The sequence below is a fragment of the Akebia trifoliata genome, chromosome 10, assembly GCF_017979445.1.
Source record: "Akebia trifoliata isolate Shusen 1 chromosome 10, ASM1797944v1, whole genome shotgun sequence".
Taxonomy (NCBI): domain Eukaryota; kingdom Viridiplantae; phylum Streptophyta; class Magnoliopsida; order Ranunculales; family Lardizabalaceae; genus Akebia; species Akebia trifoliata.
The window spans coordinates 28,128,947-28,140,295 of NC_141384.1; the positions used below are offsets into that span (position 1 = coordinate 28,128,947).

The 11,349-nt window shown below is 35.9% G+C and overlaps 1 pseudogene across 1 annotated transcript; it reads left to right on the top strand.

Moving 5' to 3' along the window:
* Positions 1–2,887: 2,887 nt before the first annotated feature.
* On the top strand, positions 2,888–6,857 carry LOC147393584 (subtilisin-like protease SBT1.1 pseudogene; annotated as a pseudogene). The gene is made up of 2 exons (XR_015181966.1): positions 2,888–2,928; positions 4,407–6,857. The product of XR_015181966.1 is annotated as a subtilisin-like protease SBT1.1 pseudogene (transcript).
* Positions 6,858–11,349: the final 4,492 nt, after the last annotated feature.

Sequence of the window (11,349 nt, forward strand, 5' to 3'; positions counted from 1 at the left end):
GGGCCGGATTCAGGCTTGGGCTTAATTTGCTTAAATTGGGCCAGTATCCAACTTCAAACTCTGAAGACCAGGCTTGATTAAGGTTTGGAGGTGCAGACTTTTTGATACATCCCTAACCCAATGTTAAGCTAAATAGCTAATAGTATTATTTAGAGTGATTTAGACATGCCTCAATTGACCAAGTTAATCTGTAAAGCGCTTAACATGAATGTACATAAATGTCCTCATCTTCAACCTATACATGATTTTCTCCCCCATTGACCTTAAGATACTATGCTATTATTCAACCTCAAAACCTCATGAACAAAATACTATGTTTTGAACACTAAGAAATCAAAGGAAGTTTGAGTAGGAAAATTGAGATTTCTATGAGATATTGAAAAAATGATAGATTGAAAAGGTTTTTTTTTTTTTTTTGTTAACAGGGTATCCGAACTTATGTGTGAATAGTGGGACTGGGTGAGCCAGGGCCTGAACCAAAGCATATGGGTCCCTCCCCCGGGCACGTACAACGCCAATACATATCATGCACCACGTAAGTGAGGGTACGCCCTCAAGGACCCGTTGCTCATACTAGATATCAAACACACAACCTATGGACTCTCACCGCTTATTGGATTTGAAATTGCCATTGAACCAACCCCTCTGAGTTGATTGAAAAGGTTAAAATAAAGAGGTTAATACCTTCAAACCTCAAAAACAAGATATGATTGTTTTAGTAGAAAAAATTATGGATTTTCTACCATACATTGAAAATGAGGTTGAATAAGTTAAAAATAGATTCCACTAACGAATAACGGCTTGCAGATGACAAATTTATAATAAAAGGAGTTTTGGCTTGAGGTTGAAGATAAGGGCATTTAGGTCATTTTACATCAGTCTCTTAGATGAGACCTATGTCAAGAAGAGCATGTCATCTGGTTAAAAACCCATGGGGATATTGACCAAAACATAGAGGGGCCTGTCTAATTCACCCTATCATTTAAGTTGTTTTCTAAATAACAAAAAGTATATTAGAAAGCTTCTATTAACACATCAACTTTTATTTATAACACACCAACGTACATAAAAACAAGTGATAATTTCAAATGATTGGTGTGTGATAAGTAAAATCTGGTGTGCTAATAGAATCTCTTATATATAATAACTAGGGTGAATTACCATTTTGTGAGCCGAATACGGGGAAATTCCCATTCTGGCCAAGTGTTCATCATTTTAATTCCCAAAACGTGAATGTGTGAGTTTGCAGGTTTTTCAAGTGATGAGATCACAATTTTAAAGTGACACTCTCACAGGGTTTTTCCCCAAAGTGAAAATCTCACTGATTTATATAGCGAACCTATGAGATTATCACTTTAAACGTGTGAAATTGCCACTTTAAAACCTCTGTGATTGTCACCGTTCACATTTTGGGAATTGAAATGCACATTGAGCCAGAATTGGAATTTTGTCAAAAGTTCATCACGTTTTAGTAAATTTCTCTTATAAATATATACACCCTAAATAAAACGCTAAAAACACACCACCTTCCCAATAGAACCTTAAAGGAGAATATTAGCCTTGCATGAGGCTAACATAAAAGAGTAGTGCTGGGGTGACACAAAGGTGACTAAATGATGGGGTGTCACGCACATTACCGTGGATGCTTTTCTGTGAGATACGAGTAAAAAGTATCTACGATTATATGCGTGCCACCACAGCATTTTTGTCACCTTTATCTCTCCGTTTGTGTCCTTCAAGCATTTTCCAACATAAAATTACCATAACATTGTCATCTTCATTCTCATAATTAACAAAAACCTTTGGTTTTTCTAATCTCAAATAATGTTTATGTGCAACTTCAAACATTCATCAAATAAGATGGGATGAAAAACATATGTTTAAGAGCTTATTACAATATCCTCGAAATTCCTTATTTTAGAGATTTCCTTGAAAATCTTTCTTTCTCAGATGTTCTGCCACACCGACATTCATTCGAGGCTAGTATCTCTCTCTCTCTCTCTCTCTCTCTCTTGGTTTTTGTGTTTCTTTTAACCAACAATTGAGTATATATCTATATAGTTTGCCACCTATAAGAAATGTTACAGAAAAACTCCCTTAAATCTATCAAGATCGCTAAGCTATGAAGTTTCAAAGCAGAGAAAACATAACACAAGATATTTATGTGATTCAACAAGATTATAAGTCCACAGGCGGCAATAATAATTCTTTATTGATGACAACTACAAAAATACAATACAAATTTTAGGGTTTTTGAACTTAAAACATATATGATATCCTAAGGAAAAATACTCATTTTCTAAAGATGAAAAGAAGTTGTACAAACCAAAAAATAACTAAAGTTAGGCCATAAACCAACAGATAATCCTAACTCGGCCCCGACAAACATTCTCTTCTCCACAGAAAATGCACCTACTATGCACTAGTCTTATGTACATATCTCAAATGAAAAACATGATCATAAACCAATGTCAAGATAGTAAAGTCATGTTTATAAACAGTTAAAAGAGGATATAAAAAAAACAGTAAAAGAAAAAAAAAATGAAATTAGTGATTTATGTTGCCATAAAAGCAAATGAGGGCATTTCTTCACCAACAAATAAATACTAACCTTCTTAAAACCCCACGTTCTATGATCATTACTCTCCTCATGACAACACCATGTGAACATCCACAACTCAATTAAAACTTTCATCAAGGTTTATTTGATTTATCAAACAAAGCCTCCATGGCCTATGGGTGCAAAGTGGGTAGGACCCACATTCCATAACCCACTCTCTATGGAGCTTTCTTGGTAACACGTAGAAAAGATAACGTGAACCTCACTTTCTTCCCTTCTCTGCCTATATAAGCTCCCCTTCGACTTAGTCATTTTTCATCCTAAGTATTTGATTGTTGAGTTGGGGTAAAGAGAGCTAAAGAGAAGAGGTAGTGCCTCTTTTCCTCTCTCATATCCTTTAGTGTACATAAGTCTCTCTAACTTGGTCTACCTACACCTCTCACTTAGCTCAAAATTTTGCTTCATTTTAAAATGTTTCGGTGTGAAACATTGATCCTTGTCTCGATACATATCAAAAAGTCTCAAAAAACATTTCAATTTTTCATCTGATAGAAATTCTGCATCGAGACAAGATTTTAAACCTTGGCTCTTCAACCATATATTGTATATATGAATTATGTTCATATGGAAAATATATGTTGATATTAGAGTCCACTATATATATATATATATATTGTTTATCGTATCCCCACCCTTCGAGTGAGACTAATACCACGGTCCCGCACACCGCCCCCTGAACCTTACATGCAACTGGTTGAGTTGGGGGTCAACCGGACCCTAGAGGGTAGCCCCAAGGAATTCACTGCTTCGTGGGGTTTCGAACACTTGACCTACCCTTCTGAGGATCTTTTCAAGGCTCAGCTTGCCACTAAGCCAACCCCTTGGGGTTGCTATACTCTATGTTTCTTCATCTCTACCAAGGATGTCAATATGCATCAAATTACCATTTTAATTAGTATGAGAATTAAGTTAGGGTTGGGCTCTCGTGACTCATGAGAAAACACATGATCCCTAGACACAAAATCCAACAATTGAGATTTATGCATATCTTGATGACACATATCTTGGAGATACTTATCTTGAGGATAAATCTCAATCATTGGGTTTTGTGATACAAATATATGTCAGATTGTTCTAGCATTGAATTTTTTTTTTTATTTTATGAGTTGTGATAATCTGACTATCCCACGTGGCATACTCAATCGACTCCCCTAACTTGACATGTGCGAGAACTGTAGATATGTACTCCTTGGGATACACAACCGCACATCCCTATAAAAAGTGCAGTTGTGTATCCTGATGAGTACAGATTTGCCATCCTAGCATATGTCACATCAAGGGGAGTCAATTGAGTATGACACGTGGGGAGTCATTTTATCACGATTCATATATATATATATATATATATATATATATATATATATATATATATTAGAAACTGATATAGAAATGAGAATAGTTTTATATAATAAATTCTCATCTATGATATATTGATGTTTGATTAGATTTTGACCAATTGACACGTCGAATCTTACACCCATCATTGCCAAATTTTCTAATTAATAATGTGACTTATTTTCTATTGTTTAGAAATTCAGAATCATGCAATCATATATTCTTTAACTGCAAATCAACAAAGATGCAAAAAGAGACCCCAATTGCATGGTGTGGATGTGACGGTGCATTCCACATCTCTCTCTCTCTCTCTCTCATATTTATATTGGCACATATCATCCTCACAAAAAATCAGCCCATTCCAAAACTTCTAACCCCATCAAAAGTGATTTACATTACTAATCATTGGAAATCTTTGTACACTACTAATGCCATTTTTTTTTCTTTACAGTTAAGATGATGTTTTGGACGTTCTTATCATTGCTAGCTCTAATGGCCATAACCTCATATGCTACAGTAGAAAGACAGACTTACGTCGTTCACATGGACAACGCCAAGGTCATGGCCTTGGATAAATCCCTCGCCAATACTAAAAGATGGTATGAAGCAGTTATGGACACCATCGTTGAATTCTCATCTGCAGAAGATGAAGACCAAGAACCACAACCTCCTCAGCTCCTATATGTCTACAAGAGCACCATCTCTGGGTTTGCCGTAAAGCTGTCGACCAAAGAAGTTGAATCATTAAAGAACATCGATGGGTTCCTCTACGCAACTCCAGACGACATGTTAAGTCTCCACACTACACATTCTCCTCAATTTCTTGGCCTAAAAACTGGAGAAGGACTCTGGGTGGCTCCGAATTTGGCCTCTGATGTGATAATTGGTGTTGTCGACACTGGAATCTGGCCTGAACATGCTAGCTTCAGCGACAATGGCATGTCACTCGTGCCTTCTCGTTGGAAAGGTGCTTGTGAGCAAGGCACGAAGTTCTCATCTTCGAATTGTAATAAGAAGCTCATCGGTGCAAGAGCCTTCTTCAAAGGGTACGAGGCAGCTATGGGACGAATCAATGAGACACTTGAGTTTCGATCGGCTAGGGATTCTGTAGGGCACGGTACCCATACCGCTTCAATTGCAGCGGGCAATGTTGTTGCAAATGCTAACATGTTTGGCATGGCCAAGGGCTCAGCAGGTGGAATGAGGTACACAGCAAGAATCGCAGCTTATAAGGTTTGCTACAGCGCAGGTTGTGCCAGCTCTGATATATTAGCTGCAATAGACCAAGCTGTGGCTGATGGGGTTGACGTGTTGTCTCTCTCTTTAGGAAGCAACAATCGGCCATATCACAGTGATAATATGGCTATAGCTGCATTCGGAGCATTACAAAAGGGTGTCTTCGTCTCATGCTCCGCTGGAAATTCTGGCCCATCTGAATCAACTGTAGCCAACACAGCACCATGGATTATGACTGTCGCTGCAAGTTACACTGACCGAAGTTTCCCAACAACAGTAAAGCTTGGGAACGGCCAAGTCTTCAAGGGTGTAACTCTTTATTCTGGGAAGCCAACCAAAACATTGCCGCTTGTATATGGAGATACTGCAGGTGGCCAAGGGGCGGGGTACTGCAGCGATGGGTCACTCAATCCAAAACTTGTTAGAGGGAAGATCGTTGTTTGTGAGCAAGGCATGAACGGCAGAACTGAGAAGGGAGAGCAAGTTATGATGGCTGGAGGGGCAGGGATGCTACTGCTAAACACAGAAGATGATGGTGAAGAGCTTTTCGCTGACCCTCACATTTTACCAGCCACTTCATTAGGCGCCTTGGCTGCAAAGGCCATAAAAAATTATGCAAGCAAAGGAAGGAAACCAACATCTTCAATCATGTTTGAAGGGACGGTGTATGGTAACCCTGCACCAGTGATGGCAGCATTCTCATCAAGAGGTCCTAGTTTGATCGGACCTGACGTGATCAAGCCCGACGTGACTGCACCAGGAGTGAACATATTAGGTGCATGGCCACCTAATGTTACCCCAACCCATCTCAAGAGCGATAAAAGAAGTGTTCTTTTTAACATAATATCTGGCACATCGATGTCGTGCCCACATGTCAGTGGTCTAGCAGCCCTTCTCAAGTCCAAGCATAACGATTGGTCACCCGCGGCAATAAAATCAGCACTCATGACAACTTCATATACCCAAAACAACAAAAATTCCCTGATTACTGATGTTGGCTCCGATACATCAGGATTGGCTACACCTTTTGCATTTGGGTCTGGACATGTCAACCCCGAAAAAGCTTCAGACCCCGGATTGATTTACAATATCACCACTGATGACTACCTGAATTATCTGTGTAGCCTAAACTACACCTCTTTTCAGCTGGCTATTTTGGCTAGGAGCAGTTACAGCTGCCCTACAAATGTAGCTCTTCAGCCAGGCGACTTGAATTATCCTTCATTTGCTCTGAATTTCGTCCGTGGTGGCCAAAATGTCACTGTTACATACAAGAGAACAGTTACTAATGTTGGGACACCAGCCAGTAAATACACACTGGCATTGAGCCAACCAAATGGTGTTTCGATGATCGTCAACCCAAAGGTTTTAAATTTTCAGAAGTTTGGTCAGAAGTTGAGTTACAAGGTGACTTTTGTTGTATTGGGAGGAAAGACTGCTATGACCACCTCTTCTTTCGGGTCACTGAGTTGGGTGTCTGCGAAGTATTCTGTCCGAAGTCCCATTGCTATAACTTGGCTGCAGTAAGCATAAAGATCACGAGTTCATTGTTCTTCAGAGAAGATAGAATGTTTGTGATGTTAGAATAAATTATATATCTCGATAGGGATAATAGGTAGGTTTTGATTCCGATAATCTTTGAAATAGGTGTGAATCATGATTTAAAGATAAAATATCATGTCTAAAATAAAGTTGTATCTCTCATACAAGTAATAAAATATATTGGATTCTGTTAGTAAAGGGAGGCCAAAGAATACAATGTAGAGCTAATAGTACAGAGAAATATATATTGAAGAAAACTAAAGAGAGAGAAATCAATAGTGTGGGGTGTTGTTACAAAGTTACAAGTCAATACCTGATGTACACACAACCTGCCACAACTGATGCTCTTGGCGTTTCGGCCAATTTTAACCCATCTTTCTTACATTCATCATTTACAAGAACTTCTGATCTAAGGCTGCTCTATCAAGCAAAACTAATGTTATCTTGGCACTTCTACTTTGGGGATTTTTGCCATATCAGACACTAGTTGGCACTTGGACACTCCTCGACATGGCACAGCACTTTTACACATGTACGAAAAAAAAAATCATGTGATACCATCAAAGTATATGTCTCATTCCAACGTGTTAAAATGAAGAATCTTTTTGGAAAAAAAAAGGGGGGGGGGGGGGGTTCTAAAGTATCAACTACTTATAATTAAAAGTGCTTGGGAATTCTTTGTATGATGTCAAATAATTTGTTTTAGGGCCTGACACACATGGTTTAACTTTGAGTCGTAATAATCTGACTCCCCCACGTGGCATACTCAAAATACTCTCTTGGCGTGGCATTTGCTAGAATCATAGACTTAATGCCTCGGGATACACAACTTCACATCCCCATAAATCTGTGCAGTTATGTATCCCAATGAAAGAAAATCTATGGTTCTGGCACAAGCCACTTCAAGAGAGTATTTTGAGTATGCCAAGTGGGGGTGTCCGATTATCATTACTCTTTAACTTTTCATCTTTTCATCGAGTAGGTTTTCCAATCAGTTCTCCATGATTTCCAGTAGTTTTGCTTTCATTTATACTTGTTTCATATAAAACAATTTGCATATCTTAATTCTTTTTTTTCCTTCTTCCCTTCTTCGATTATGCTCTCTCCATTTTAAGGGAGTAATTGATGCTCATGTAAGCATGATCTCTAACATAGTTATTGGATTGTTTTTTAATTTGTAACTTTTTGGCCCACTAATAATTAATTACAAAACTAAAAATTTCTTATAATAAATGGAAAAAAAATGAATAAAGCATAAATATTAAATAGTATATTAACTACTTTTCATGAATAAATCTGACAGTAACTATAGAAAAAGAATAAAACCAATTAAAATAAAATAAAAACTGAAATTCGAAAAGTGTAGCAACATGGAGTCAGATTAAAAGAAAAAAAAAAAGAGAAATGAGGGTTAGCTCACATTAATTGAGGCTGCATTGCTTTTGGATGGAAACCCTACCCCACATCCTTCACAATCTCACATCCCACCATGGGATTAGGGCTTGTGTACCCATTTGTAATCACAAGTTCTCCAGTCCATACATCCCCTCATATAAAGCCCATCTTATTTGGATCACATGTTAATTTGAATAATGAATTTCAATAATTCATGTTCAAACATCAAATTATGATTTATAATCATTGATCTCGACAATTATGAAATGTTGATCTTGATAGTTGGATCAAATGTTGGCATAAATGATTTGAAATCTCGATCTTGACAATTTGAATCATGGATCTGACCAGGGGGTGAAGGGTCATTCAAAAAGATAAGGTCCACTAATTGTACCATCAAACTATTGGATAAAAGTTAGGGTATTTAAAAATAATCCCTTTATCAAAATTTATTAGGCTGTGTTTGATTGCCTGGATTTTCACTTTATATAGAAAATAGGCAAGTGATTTGTTATTTTTATTTTTCTTATTTCATCATTAAGAAGAGAGGGGAGATTCGTCGACATTGATGGCGACAACGACAATGACGGTGATGGTGGTGGTTGGGAAAAAAAAGAGGAAAAAGATTCTATTTAAAATTTGGAGGTGAATTTCATTTTCCATGGACATAGATGGGATGAGACTAGAATACTATTTTTCACAACAACAAAAAAATCTAATTAAACATATAGAAAATAGATTTTCACCCTCATTTTGCACAATCAAACACATCCTAAATAATTTTTATTGTTATTTGACACCACTTTTACATTTGTCTCTCTCTTTTCCCTACAATAATTATTGTAATTATGTTGGAAAATAATAATTTTAAAAATAAGTCTCACTTCTTTAATTTATCAATGTGGTGTATAATAGTACCCTTTCCCCAAGAAGAATTACTGTTTTATTGTGGGGGGTAAAATAATATTATATTTTTGTAAAAACAAATTAATTTCTTACTTGGTTACTATATCAAGCTGGCATATGGCTATAGTAGTAAACTGGAGTGGCAATGTACCAGCCCAGCAAATCTACAAAAATGTAAGATAAGGGGTGGGTCTATTTACAAACACTAAAATGACTAATTGTACCCACTTGCTTGCAATACCCACCTTGACTTTAAATTAACTATCTACACATACCTAATAAATGTTAGGAAAATGCTGAAGTAATGTTAAAATTGACATCGATTATCACATTGCTGATGTGGATGTATGGAACCATACATGCTTTTCATTGAGATTTGAGTGAAAAGCATCTATAACTATGTGTACACCTCCACATCAACAATGTGAGAATCGATGTCAATTCTAATGTTACTCCAACATGATTATAAATGCTAACTTAAATTGTTTGTTTCACCAACCTAAAAGTATTGAATCATTCTTTCCCCTCTTTTTTCCTTTCTTTCTAATTAATTATTCTTCTTTGCATATAGACACAATGTGAAAAAAGCCCAAATTTGACGGTCCTGTACCATCAAATTTCATAAAATTCGACGGACAAAAGGGTCAAATTGACATCGAATTTTTCATTGTCAAATTTATTTTTTTGATGGGTCGAAACTGTCAAATTAATAAATGATGAGAGAAATTCAACAGCTCTAGGCCGTCAAATTTGAGAATATCTAGAATTTCGACGGTCTTAGACCGTCAAAATTCAGTTTTTAAAATTTGTAGGCCTTGGCCAGTCAATTTTTTTTGTCAATTTTTTCAGTTTTCACATAGTGAGAAAAGTTTTGATAAAGGTTATAAGCTTTGATCTTACTTATTTTTTCTTACCCTAACACTTTCAATCGAGTTGAAACCATTCACATGAGAAAGTTATGTTCAGTAGGTATCTATCGAATCAGTTTTGTAACGTTTGGTAGGTACCTACCGAATATGTTTGGTAATATTTGGTACCTTCTATCGAATTTGTTAAAATAAGTTTGGTTTGAACCTATCAAACAAAATCTGTCAAAAAATCTTTGAGATCTTTGATTCAAAATCTTCGTTTTAAAGTTTTAATAGTGATTTTTCCATCTTCCTCAATAATTAAACGTAAAAAAGTAAAAGAAATTTCAAAGAAATATAATAATTTTAAAAAAAAAATCCTAAAACCTATCTCCATTGATTCAACCTCTCATAAAATATAAAAGGAGATGAATATGTAGAAGAAGAAGTGGGGTTTTGGATTATTTTTTTATTAAGCTAAATGATAAATTAATTTTTTTATATACAAAAGTCACTTAATTGGGTGCAATCGACCATTTCGATTTGTTCAAGTTTGTTAGTAATTGGGAATACCACAAAAATCCGATTCGTGAAAAATTCGAGTTCTATTCAATTTTGATTTAAAATTTTGGTCAAAAATTCGATAAATGAAAAATATGTGGCAATGGCATATGCTTCATACGTACTTATACGTTTCATTCCAAAAATTCGGCAATATGATAATAGTAATGGTAATAATGATGGTGGTGATAATGAGGACATTGAGGTTATCGTTCCATTGATTTTTAAAAGAAGACCAAAGTCATGGGATAAATCATCAATTTTGAAAAATTAAGGTGTAATCTCAAATAAATGTAGAGGGCGGCCATACCATTATTTTTTTAAAGATAAAAGGAACATTTATCACATAAAAAGGTGGATTCCTCTAAAATTTTGAAGCATAATCACTTCAAAGTCGACTTGTGTTACATGTCACGACTTACAAATTTACATTTTGCAACATTCAACAAGTAATAGTAGCATTTTTTTTTTCCGTCGAGTTTTATAAAAATTCTTAAAAATCATAAAAAAAAAAAACGTGTTTTATTCTTTTTAAATTTAAAATCCTTGAATTATTCAAAATAGTTCAATAATTTAGAGAATATTACTTTCAGTGAAAAAAATAAATAAAAAATTCGTGAATTTTTCAATAATTAAATGGGAGATTGCTAACCAGGTGTGCAACAAGACCAGCTCTAAGATATTTATCAGGCGTCTTTTATATTTCCCCTACTCACCCATGGCCAGAAAACATTCCTTTAATATGGTGGACCCCACTTTCAAACTTGAAAGGCATATAAATGTATGTTTTTTTCAAAACTACCCTTCTTCAATGGACGTCACGTAAGAATGACTCCTTGGTCGATCCAAGAAAATGACAGGATCTCTCCACTTCTTCGACGACCAAAACAAAACCAAAGAAATACA